Source organism: Marmota marmota, unplaced genomic scaffold (genome assembly GCF_001458135.2).
Source record: "Marmota marmota marmota unplaced genomic scaffold, marMar, whole genome shotgun sequence".
NCBI lineage: Eukaryota > Metazoa > Chordata > Mammalia > Rodentia > Sciuridae > Marmota > Marmota marmota.
Genome location: NW_026000075.1, coordinates 15,959,104 through 15,972,069, shown reverse-complemented (window position 1 = coordinate 15,972,069; position 12,966 = coordinate 15,959,104).

The window sequence follows — 12,966 nt, the reverse complement described above, 5'->3', positions numbered from 1 at the left end:
GCGGGGGGTGGGGGGCGGCTCTGCCCCTCAGCAGGCCGCTGGGCCTGTTCTGTGGGTGGTCACAGTTCCGTCTACCTTGCCGGCGCAGGTATTTTCTTCCTTACACTTTATTTTATATATGCTTTATTTTTATTTTTGTTTTTTATTATATTATATATGCTCAGTATTATTGTTATTTGTGTTTACTATTATTTTTCTAGTTCCTTATTGAAATTATGTTGGTGATTTGAGAACTTTCTTGTTTAGTTTTGTTTTTGGCAGAAGTGGGTGAGGGTCAGGTGCTGAGATTTGAACAAAGGGCCTCCTATTTAATAGGAAAATATTTGGCCAACGTGCTACATCTCCAGCCCTTTTCTTCTTTCTTAATGTAAGCATTTGTTTCAATAAGCTTTTCCCTTATAACTGCATTTATAGGTGTCTCATACGTTTTTAAAATTTTCATTCCTAAATAACAATTTTCCACATTCCCTTGTGACTTCTTATTTGAGCCACTAATTTTTTCTTTGCTTTTTAATTTTTATTTTTGGTACTGGGGATTAAACCCAAGGGTGAGTTCCACTGAGCTACAACCCCAGTCCTTTCTCATTTTATTTTTTTAGTTTGACACATGGTATTGCTACATTGCCAGGCTGATCTTAAATGCAATCATTCTGTCTCCTCCCAAATTGCTGGGATTATAGGTATGTGTCACTGCCCCCAGTTGATACACTGATTATTATAAAGTATTATTTAATTTCCACAAGTTTGATAATTTTCTTTTATGTTATTTATTTTCTATTCATCCCATTGTAGCTGGATAAAATACTCTGTGTCATAAATATGTTTAAAATCAAATGGGGTTTAGCTGAATGTGATGGCACATGCCTATAATCACAGCTATCTAGGAGACTGAATTAAGAGGATTACAAATTCAAGGATAACCAGGAAAACTTAGTGAGACCCTGTCTCAAATTAAAAAAATAAAATAAAATAAAATGAAAAGGGCTGAGGGTTTTGTGTTAAAGTATCCCTGTTTTCAATCTTCAGTATCATACAAAAAATTAAAATTAAATGGGACTTATTTTGTGATTGCAGTTATGGTCAATGCTGAAAACCTTCTTTATGTGTATTTGAGAAGAACGTGTGTGCTATTGTTGGTAAGAAGAGTGTTCTGTGTATATCTATTATAGTGAGTCTTTTTACTGTGTTGTTTAAGTCTTCTATTTCTTACCTATCTTTTGTCTGATGTTCTATTGTGTAGGGTACTGAAGTCTCAAATTATCTGAAAGAACTCTTTCTCCTTCAAATTTTGTCAGCCTTTCCTTCATAGATTGTGATGACCCATTATTGCATGTGTACATGTTTATACTTTTTATCTTCTTTCTGTATTAAAACTTCTATTAGTATATAATGCCCTTCTTTGTTTCATAATCTTTTAAATTTAAAGTCTATTTTGTCTGAGATTAATATTGTTAAGCCAATTCTCTTTTGGTTACTAATTGCCTTGAATATTCCGTTCATCCTTTCTCTTGCAATCTATTTGTATCTTTAGATCTACAATAGATGTAAACAAGGTGAACAAGATTATGACTGAGTAAGGTCTTCCCATCATTCACTACCTACAGACATACAAATTTGTATAGCTCTTCATGTACCAAGCTACCTCCACAAGAGCTAAGGAAACCAGATGAGAGATCATAATGCCTAGTTTTAGTCTAATAAAAAAAATACATTGAAGGAGACAGAAAATAATTTTTAGCTTTATCCCCTCTCCGAACTTTAAGCATCCTAGAGAAAGAAGCTTCTTGCTTGGGGTATGGGAAGAGAATTAAAAGGAATTAAGGCCAGGTTTTAGTCTTAAAACTCAATACTAGTCCTGTCAAAGTACTAGCCTGCCCAATACCGAGAAGAGCTGAAAAAACCCTGTCTCCAGGCCTGCACATAAGGAATGATCTGCTGGAACCACATTTGCCAGGTGGTTAAGTGAACAGTCTCCACCACTCCTCTTCCAACCTTGGACAGAAGAGAAAGGAACATGACCTTACCTATTGGAAAGAAGGGCACAAAAGCTAGCATAGTGTTTTGTCTTGGGGTACCAGGCATACTAAGGGGAGAACCAGCAGCAGACAGAAAGAAAAGACATCACGCCCAGCCAAAAGCTTGTGGACAGAGGCTTTAGACCTGCCAGCACATCACAAGGAGACTTAACATGCAGTGGGACAGACTAGAGTTTAAGCCTGAATCATTTCCTGTCTTGGAGTGGGCTAAGATGGTATTCCTCCTAGACTGTATAGGTCCCTGCTACTTTGAGACTTAGGTGTAACCCAGGTTTTAGTTTTAAAACTCAATACTAGTCCTGTCAAAGTACTAGCCTGCCCAATACCGAGAAGAGCTGAAAAAACCCTGTCTCCAGGCCTGCACATAAGGAATGATCTGCTGGAACCACATTTGCCAGGTGGTTAAGTGAACAGTCTCCACCACTCCTCTTCCAACCTTGGACAGAAGAGAAAGGAACATGACTCAGCCTTGTCAGCCAAGAAATCATTTCTGCTACCCATCTCCCAAATTCAAGCAAACAGCAGTGTTTAGACCTGTGCTTGCAGATGGAGACCTTGGACCAGTTCTGGCACTAGGCACCAGTGAGTTGGTCTTGTGTTTCAGCCTGCATCATAACCTGCTTAAGTGTGGGCTTTGGTGCATTCCTCAAACTGTGGAGGTCCTTGTGGCTGTGAGAATCATGTGTTAATCAGCTTGGCACCATTTGTTGGCCAAAGGACTGTCTCTACCACCAATATCCCAATTTCAGACAGCATTGTATAAAGCAAGATTCCATTCCAGGGGGCATACAAAAAAAGACTTAGCACGGGACTTTGCTTTAGAACTAAGCGCAGGGTTGGTGAAAACTAACACTGGACAGATATTAACAGCCTCTAACACAGGCCAGTGCTTATAGATAGAGCATCTGGAACAAACCCAATGCCAGGTAGAGACACCTGATCCCAGTCTATCAAACTTCTATTATGGTCAACATCACCTATGGCTTTTTGTGGCAGTTTGGGGACATGAGACTACCTCAACAATATTACACACATTTTATGGTGAATGTTCTTTCAGTTACACAATCAGAAATATTTAAGTATTTTTGATCATCTTATATTCCACATATATTTTCAAATCTTATTGATTTACCAATTAAAAGTCTCTTAAGTTTATACTAAATTTTTATTATTTATGTTTTCAACTATTTCAATTGTTTCCAATATATTTGTTCTACAATAAGAAATGTCTGTGAAAGAAGAACTGAATGAGATATTATCATTGTTTTTTCCCAGTGCCCGAGAAAATCTAGCCAATAAGCCAATAATCTGTGAATATGCAAGACTTAAATGGGAAGCAATATGGTGACTGATGAAATGATCCTCGGGGACAAGTATTCTAGGTAACAACTGCAGTCTTGACATGACCATTTTCATGATCCTTATACATGTACACCTAACATACACACATACACACATACACACACACACATACACACACACACTCACCTTTTCAATGACTTTCTCTTGATGTTACAATACAATGCACAATCTTTACTATGATCTACCTAGTTTTTTATGGTCTACTGAACAAGCACATCCACCCTCAATCTATTTACTTCAAATTCCTTGAATATGCTATATTTTCCTTGTACAGGCTTTTACATGTGCTGGTACCTCTATCTAGATTCCTCTCTAATCCATCTCAGATAATTACTCCTATTCATTTTCAGAACTTATTACTTCCTCCATAAATACACTCTGTCACATGTTTCCATGAACTTTAGTGTCTAATAGTTGTAATATTAAGAATTAGAAATTTATTTGAAAGTTTCTGTGATTAATCTTTATTTAATCCTGTGCTATCAAAACTCTAAAAGAACAGAAGCATTTTAATTGCTTGTTCCTTGCCTAATATGTAGTTAGTGCTCGGTAAATAATTGTTTAAAAAACAAATGACCAAAATCATTTTTGTCATCATAACTTGCATTTATATTGTGTTTTAAAGTTGTGCTGTGGTTGGACCCATATATTTTTTAAAAGTCTTCTTTTTATACTCATCAATCTGCAAGACAACATATTTACATCTACTTGATGGTATTCATTTTGTTTCATTCTGAGGTATATTAATTTCAAAAAAGCCAATTTCTTTTATATGCAAGGAATAAAAATATAATGAAAGATAATAAGGCTGGTGATACAGCCCAGTCGTGGAGCATTTGCCTGGCATGCATGAGGTCTGGGTACCCAGAAGAACAAAAAACTAACATACAAAAACCTTAAAGATAATAAAGAAAGTCCAAAGGCTTAATAATAAGTGAGGTTTAATTTATTGTCTTAAAAAACTTCTTCAGGATTACCAGGTTAACTTTCCCCCTAAAACTTAAACCTATAAATTAGAAAATAACATTTTCAAATAACCTGCCTATCAATCTAAACATCCTTGTACTCTTAATCTTCAGAGTTTGTATTATATCCCTTATCTTTTAAGAAACTTCTAATATTTTATAAAACAATTTTCATGTACAACATCATTCTATTTTCATAATATCTGTCTATATAATTATTCTATGTAAACTACACATGGTATATCTGCATATGCTGTATTTTAAAGATAATGATACTAAAGTTTAATTAGATTAAATGTGCCAGATTGTGTAAAAGGTATCTGATAGATGTCAAGTTCAAACTAGTCTTGTGTTGTCAAATATAACTTTTTTTATTTTATCATAATTCTTTCCTACAAAAGTAGAATGTACTGAACATTAGCTTTTAGAGCAATATGTTTCTAGAAGTATGTCTTATCAATCACCAATAATCCATCTATATTATCTGAATTTTTCTTGTCACAGGACCTCTAACAAACTTTGTGAATATTTGCATTTGTAAGTGATCGCAATGTCAGAGATGTTAGAGCTGGATTTTTACATAGCCTAAATTAAAATAATTTACTTGAAACTACTTACTTCATGAATTAGAAAGCAGAGGCCCAAGGAAACTGACCGTTATTCAGTCCCACACACCTATTTTGTGACTTAGCTGTTATTAATATCTGTTGACATGCTTTCTACAGTTATATAAATACTTAAGTAATTTTAGACCTATTCAAATGGTCTAAAAGAGAAGTTTCCCACTCTGTTTATATACTCCTGCCTAGAAATGTCTAATAAAGATCCAAGAATCACTGGTTTGAAATTTCTGGTAGGTACAAGATCTTGACATCAATGTTGGTATAAATTGGAACTGAATGTCTAGCAAGGGTTGACAACCAACTATTTCAAAACTATCAATTTTCCAAAGTTGTTTTGAGCATTTAAATTATACTTTATTAACATAATTGTGTTGTGTTCTTTCATGAATGTAATTTTCTATTGTTCCCTTGTGTGTGTGTGTATGCAAATCTGCATGCACTCAATATCAAACACTTCTGTATAAAGGAAAGATAAATTACTTTTCATTCATTCTGTGCATATGCATAATATTAGTAAGTATTTTACTTAAGCACCTATGTGAATGACTAAGTATGTGATGTATGTATATATCCATTGAACTTCTCAAAATAAAATTGAACACTAGTGGAATTTAGCAATTTTCTCATTTTTACCTGCAAAACTACTTATCTTTACTTTCAAATCTGTGTATTTCAGTATTTTCAGGTAAAATAAAAGAAGCTATTTTATTCTGATGTGCTTACTTTATTTTTCATTTTATACCAAGTTCTTTAATGTGTGAATTTAAATGCAATATTGGCTTTAAGTTTTGAATTATCAGTTACACACTCTTTTATATGAATCACTTGTTTTCTATCACTGAAATTTAACTTATTTAAGACTGTCTGAAAAAAAATTGATTAACTAAATGAGTTTTTATGCAAACTAATCTCATGATACATACATTGTCTAGAGGAGAAATAATAATAACCAAGTAAAAGAATGCACAAGGGTAGATAATATTGTGAATATGCAAATGAGCCCATAGGTAATATGGTTTTAGTAAGTATATTTGATTTAATTTTAGTAAGTATACTTGATATAATTTATGTGACACCGCAATGACATATGATTGACATTTCAATATATTAAGTATATATAATCAGACATTATTAAAATTTCTTTGACTTTTAATATTGGTCTCATGATGAATAATTTTATGAGTTTATAGGTTAAACTCTAAATGTACATGTATTGTGAAAATATGTAAAGTGCAATTTTGTTAGATCAAAATTAATTATGTATTTGATCAGCAGCATTTTTTTTCTTGAATGAGAAAAAAAATCTTGCTTTCTTAGAGTAAATATTCTAAAATGTTTTTGTATTTCACTAATTTACAAATTAAAATTAAAATTAAAAGTCAACAATGTGGTCAAGTTCATGATTATGATCATGTATGACTGTAAAATCAAAATAAGTAAAGTGACTTTGATATTTGGTTTTGTATTCTAGATATAATTTTCTGAAAACTATTTTCTGAGGATAGAAAAAAAATGTTTACTATCTAATGATAAAAGAGAAGTTTACAATACTTATGGAATGTTTAGGATAAATTTAATTTAATTTACTTTGGAGTAGAAGAATTCAAGAAGCATCCATCATGGAGTTGGAAATATTGATAAAATATCAAAACTCTCCTTATTTACCACAAGTTTCTGTTTTCTGACCTTTCTTTGACAATACATTTCATCTTGACAAGCCAGTTAGCATAAACGACTTACAGCTCCTTGAACCCTGTATTTAACACAGTCAGGACTCACACTTCAAAGTGTCATACACCATTATCATGTTTTCAGATGTCAGTCTCATCTGAAAGGTATTACTTCGCTGAAGTGTAAATTCTTCTGATACTTGTCTTTGGGTGTCAGCATCAAACTATATGATCACTGATCACTAATTTAATCCTTATGGAGCTGTAAACTGACAATAGCAAAACAAGAATTTCATTTTGATTGACAGACAGTTATTTGTCAATTCATACAACAACTTCAGTGATTGCTTATGTTTCATATTATGTAAGATCAAATTCAAACAATTTTTGCAAAATTTATATGGAAATACTTTACTTTTTCAGCTATAGATAAGATTTAGTAATTTTAAAATTTAATTTTCAGTGCATTTTTTCCCAAAGACACATTAAATTTATAAAACTTGAATATTTTAGAAACCTGGTATATAACAAATGAAAAAAATCTAACATGATACGTGCACATAAAGACCAGACAAATAAGAATATTATAAAAATTATTAAAAGTTTAGACTTTTAGGACTTATGTTCATCTATGTACTAATAAGAATTTAATGAAACTAGACATTTAATGACACTATCATCTCCTTGTATATTATCTGATAATGCCAATGGCTGGAAACTCTGTCATAGCAAATCAACATAGCTAAACACATATACACATATGGTAATCACAAAATTATTTGTAATGGCATATTAAGCCATACCAATATTTTCCATTTTATAAACAAGGTTATTTTATGTATTTATTGTGCTATTTAAGAGCTTGAGTTAAAGCCCCATCAGCGTAAAATGTTCAAAGAAAACATATCCATTTTAAGCAGAAATTATTCAAACATTTAATCTAGCAAGTGAACTTAAGCATGAAGAAGAGAGAATACATGAAATCAAGTAGACTTATAAAGTACAAATGCCTTCCTCAACCTCAAAGGCTTTCAAGAATTTAAAATAAAATCATATAAATCACCCAGCTAGTTAAAATAGATGACTAATACGACTATACACACTTATTCCTCAGTCTGTCAATGTTTGTTACCATTGAATACATTCTAGTTAACACAGCGAGAAATCAGATGTACAGAAGTTAGATCTATGGCCTCATGAAACTCATCACTGTGAAAAGCACAAAACAGACACTTTAGAATAGAATATAGGAGATATCTGAAGACCTAATAGAAATGAACAGTTCCTGGGATTCACATTGTCAACAGCTGATTATGAGTCTGAAATCAACACTACAGATACTCTATTTTGTATGTGTGTGTGTGTGTGTGTGTGTTAAGAATTTGTATGAACAAATTCCCAAGTCAGGTTTTGTGTAGAAGGACAAGACAATTATGGACTAGAAATCAGAATCTGAAATCTTTCTCATGGAAATAAGTTAAATTTTTAGTCAAGTAAAACAATGCATGAAAGAAAAAGTTTTTCTATCAAATGAAACTAAAGAATAAAGTTTGACATAGTTTTTATTATTTATTTATTTATTTATTTTGGAAACCTTGGTAATCATTCTGTTGTCAGCTTCAGAGAGGTCATGCCAAGATTTCTAGAAATCTATTTGAGGTATACAAACAAGTATGTGTATACACCACACACACACACACACACACACACACACACACACACAAATATGTATATATACATTATAGAAAAAGACATAAAAAAAAACAATGGCAGAAATGATAAGGAAATGTTGTAAACTATTATATTTCTTTGTTATCATTTAAAATGCAACTTTTATTTTACCAAAACACATTGTATTATATTTGGTATTAATAAACTTTTTTCTATCATGTATTTTTCTTTCCCTGATTCTAAAATGCAACATTTATATTACTGAAAAGCACTGCATAATAACATTTATCTTCATCAGCAGTTACATATTTGGCTGAATCTCTCGTACAAAATTAATGAAAATAACTACAACAATCACAAGACATGAGGCAGTCAGAGAGGTGTTGGCAAGCTGAACTTTTCTAATAAATCTTTTTACAATGCAAAATAACAACCCATTGCTGGATGTATATAGGATCATTTAGACAGATATTAACTGATTTTATATTAAAATTTACCACTAATGAACTATCAAATTAAAATTTCTGTAAGTATAAAAGCCATCAAGGTCACATTAAAGTAACTGGTGACAAAAAGATTACTTCAGCCAGGTGCAGTGGCACACACCTGTAATCCAACCGGATCAGGAGGCTGAGTCAGGAGGGTCACAAGTTCAAAGTCAGCCTCAGCAATGTGAGGTGCTTAACAACTCAGTGAGACCCTGTCTCTAAATAAAATACAAAATAGGGCTGGGGATGTGGCTCAGTGGTGAAGTGCCCCTGGGTTCAAGCCCCCTTAACCCCATGGGAAAAAAAAAAGTTACTTCATGTTCATGAGTAGAAAGAATTTAAAATAATTAAATGATGAATGTGACTAACAGGAAAGTATTAGCTTGAATATAACTTCACAAGATACTTATTTTGTGTGTATTTTTCAGATGAAGAAAATTAATATTTTAGTTTTTTATTTGTATTTTCTTAGACAATATTTATTCAAATGACAGGGAAAACATATATATTATCCTTGTGTGTTTAGTATAAGGACTTTGTGGTTTACTGTAGGAAGAAATAGCAAGAGAGGGACATTCCAGAACTGCTAAGCTGCCTCACTTTTTTCAGGAAGGAGAAATATAGCTGAGAGGGAAGTCAACATGACTTGCTGCCCTCAGGGTCTCTCTTTGGGACCCCCCTGAAAACACAGGGGACACTGTTGACTACTGGTAACAGAGTCCTGAACTGCCCATTAGACTAGAGGGCTTCCATCTGGGGAACATTTTAGGTGGCCCGTTGGGTCGATTCCACAGGTCCATTCTATTTTCTGTTTAGTATTCTCAGTAATAAATCTGAATTTTGAGTGTAGTTCCAATTTAATTTAAAACATGGGTATTGAAAAAGAGTGTTAGTTGTCCCTCACTATCTAAAGGTACAGGTGATGAGGATCAAGCTAAGTTCTGGTTCCCTGGAATGTTGAAGATTGAACACCTGAGAAAGATGGAGACAAGTGTAGAAAGCAAGTTTATTTCAAGGATAGAACAGTGACAGACTTTTCCACAGAGAAGGAGCCCCAGAACTGGGAGTCTGAGGAAGTAGGGGTGTCCTGCCCCTTTTATATATTCCAAATTCCCTTGTTCTCATGCTTTCTCCTCCCCCATTCCCCACATGTGACTCGTGACCAAAACATTGGCCAAAGACAGAGTCATGCCAGGGCAGGAGAGGAAGGGAGTGGTGGAGGAGGCTATCATTCATTAATAACTCTCCACAGGGAGGAACAATTCCCTGGAGGCAAATCACCTTGGCAACAGGTGAAGGAGGGGGAAGTGCCCTGAAGGTATTAATAATTTATTTCCTCCTGAATCAGCCCCCATCTTTTTGACACAGTCATTTATTACCTACACTGACTACCTTTTTGTCCCTGGCTTCACAGGAAGCTACAACATGACAGAATTTCTACCAATTAAATCTGTTCTCTTAAATTCAAATAACATCAAACACCTTTGAATTTTGTAATTCTTCACTTTCACCTGACATTGTTTATACAACATTATATATATTACACTGTTTCACATATTGTGTGGGCTCTCTTTTGTTTTGAGTTGGTTTGTTCTTTTGTAGTTATTTCAGATGGAAGAGGAAATCTTGTCCTTGTTACTCCATCTTATACAAAAGTGGAGGGCTTATTATTTGTTAGTACTGGTTTAATCAATCCTTCCATAGTTATTCTCATCAATCAGAGCTGCCAAAAAAAAAAAACTTTGAATAATATTTGCCAAATATCCAAACACACCAGACAATCTGTTCACTAAATGTAATTTCCTAGCAATGTCCAAAGAGTACTTCATCCTCCTGATCCAATCTGGCCTGGTCATTTTTCAGAACTGTCCTATGATTGATTTGCTTTCTGGGATTTTATATTTGGCCTGCTATGTGGATCTCTAATTTGCTGAATACCACATCATCATTATTGTAGGTGTTAACATATTACCCACACTCAAAAGACCCTTACCATATTAAGCTTCTCCTTTTGTCAGAAAGATTTTTTACAGAGGATCAGCAGGATGTCTGCAGAGAACATTGTGGTTTGAAGCTTCCTCTTTCTTGTAAATGCCAAGTTTACATACAAGAGAAAAGAGAACAATTATTTATCTTATCTGTGAATGGACTGAAGTATATAATATAAAATCTATTAACATGTATTTTAAAATGTTACAAAATTCAGTAAGAATTATCAGAGTATAGAGCACCTCAAATAATTCATGTGGCCTCTTATTCTGTTTCCACCTCAGTAAGACAGGTGCTTCACTATAGATGAATACATCCAGGAAGAGGAGGATTTTTCCTTCAAGCTCCCAGTCAGATTGTTATCTTTTCCACAGTAACATAATCAGCTGTTACCATTATGCCTCAGCTAACTCTTACTGACACTAAGTTACAGTGAGTAAAGCAAAGAGGTGGGGTGTCATGCTTTTGTGCAGTCTCCACTTTTGGAACAGATGCTAATGAGAACATGAGAATTTTAAGTGCAATTCTCTTGGCTAATAATATGGGAGCTCTGGACTAAAACTAGCAGATTGAGGCAACTTGGTTCTGCTTCCCCCACCCACTGAATCATCACCCTCACCAGAGAAATTAATTGCAGAGAATTAATTTTCCCCAATTCCCAGCATAAGAACCATGGCTCAGAGATTTTGATGGGGAGGAGAAATAGGCCAAAAAGTAAAGATCTCAAATAACTCTCCAAAGACTTGACTTTACCCAAACCAAAATCTGGAGAAGTTCAAGAATAAGGATGTTTTAAAAGCAGCGATGAAGAAAAAGCAGTAATTGTGATGGAATGATTGATTCATTAGTGACATATCCCGAAGGCTCTCTAGTTTGTCATAGAGAAACAGAAAAAGAGAAATGGATTAAAAAAGCTTTCTTAAACACTAAACCTGGAAACGGTAGTCTACATATCCAAGAACTTTAATTAATTCTCAGCAATATAAACATAGAGATAAAAAGCTAAAAATTTCACAGGGGAAATGTTGAAATTAAATCTTGAAAGGATGAAGAGAACATTATTGTGTTTATTAAGATTAACGGTGTACCTCTCACCAAGAACAATGGCAACTACAAGGCAGTGAGATGATACTTTCAAAGTACTTAAAAAAAAAAAAACAAGCAAGAAAAAAAAAATAGAATTCTACTTCCCAAAAAGATGTCTTTCAAAATGAGGAAAAAATAAAAAAATTTCCAGAAAGGCAAAAAATAGCCATAACTTGTTGCTATCACACATCTTACAAGACATAAAAAAGAATGTTTCAACTTGAAAGCAAGAGACCATCAGAAAAAGCTCTGAGTCCTCATGAAGAAATAAAGAGTGATAACAAATTTTTAATTATACAACCATAAGAACAGTATATGTAAAGAAACATTTTTATACTTTATTTTTATAACTTATTTACAAATCAATTGCATAAGATTATACACATGTTGTTACTCATTGAACTTAATAGAAAACTGATATATTTATCAATACTGTACAAAATAGAGGAGTAGAAAAGAAATGCATTGTACTTTTTTTTGTTTAAAATAGATAAGTTTTATACATGACTATTAGCTTACAAATTCTGGAGAGTCAGAAATTGTTAAAAGAAAAAATAATCCTTGAGAGAATGAGAACACATATTTTGATCATCATGTTAGTGAGAAAGAAATGTTGTCTTTTTTATACTCCTAAACATGTGTTATGGTTTGGATATGCACTGTCCCCAAAAGTTCATGTGTGAGAAAATGGAAGAACATTCTGAGGTGAAGTAATTAGATTATGAGATTTATAATCTAATCCGTGGATTAATCCAAAGATATGGATTAACTGCAGGCAGGTAGGGTACATCTGGAAGGAGTAGGTCACTAGGAACAGGCTTTGTGGTACACATTTTGTCTTTGGTATTTGGATTATAAAAAACTTACCCTAATAGTACACTAATTATCTTTAACAGATTAGCATGGTAGTAACTGTAGGCAGGTAGGATATGGCCTGCCTTTAGGATATGTACTTTAGCCCTAATGAAACAAGCTTAGTCTGTTTTTTTTCTTCCTGATTGTCATGTACTGACTTTTCCATCATGGTGTTCCACAATCACCTCGGGTTCAGAGCAATGGAAATGGATCTCTATGGA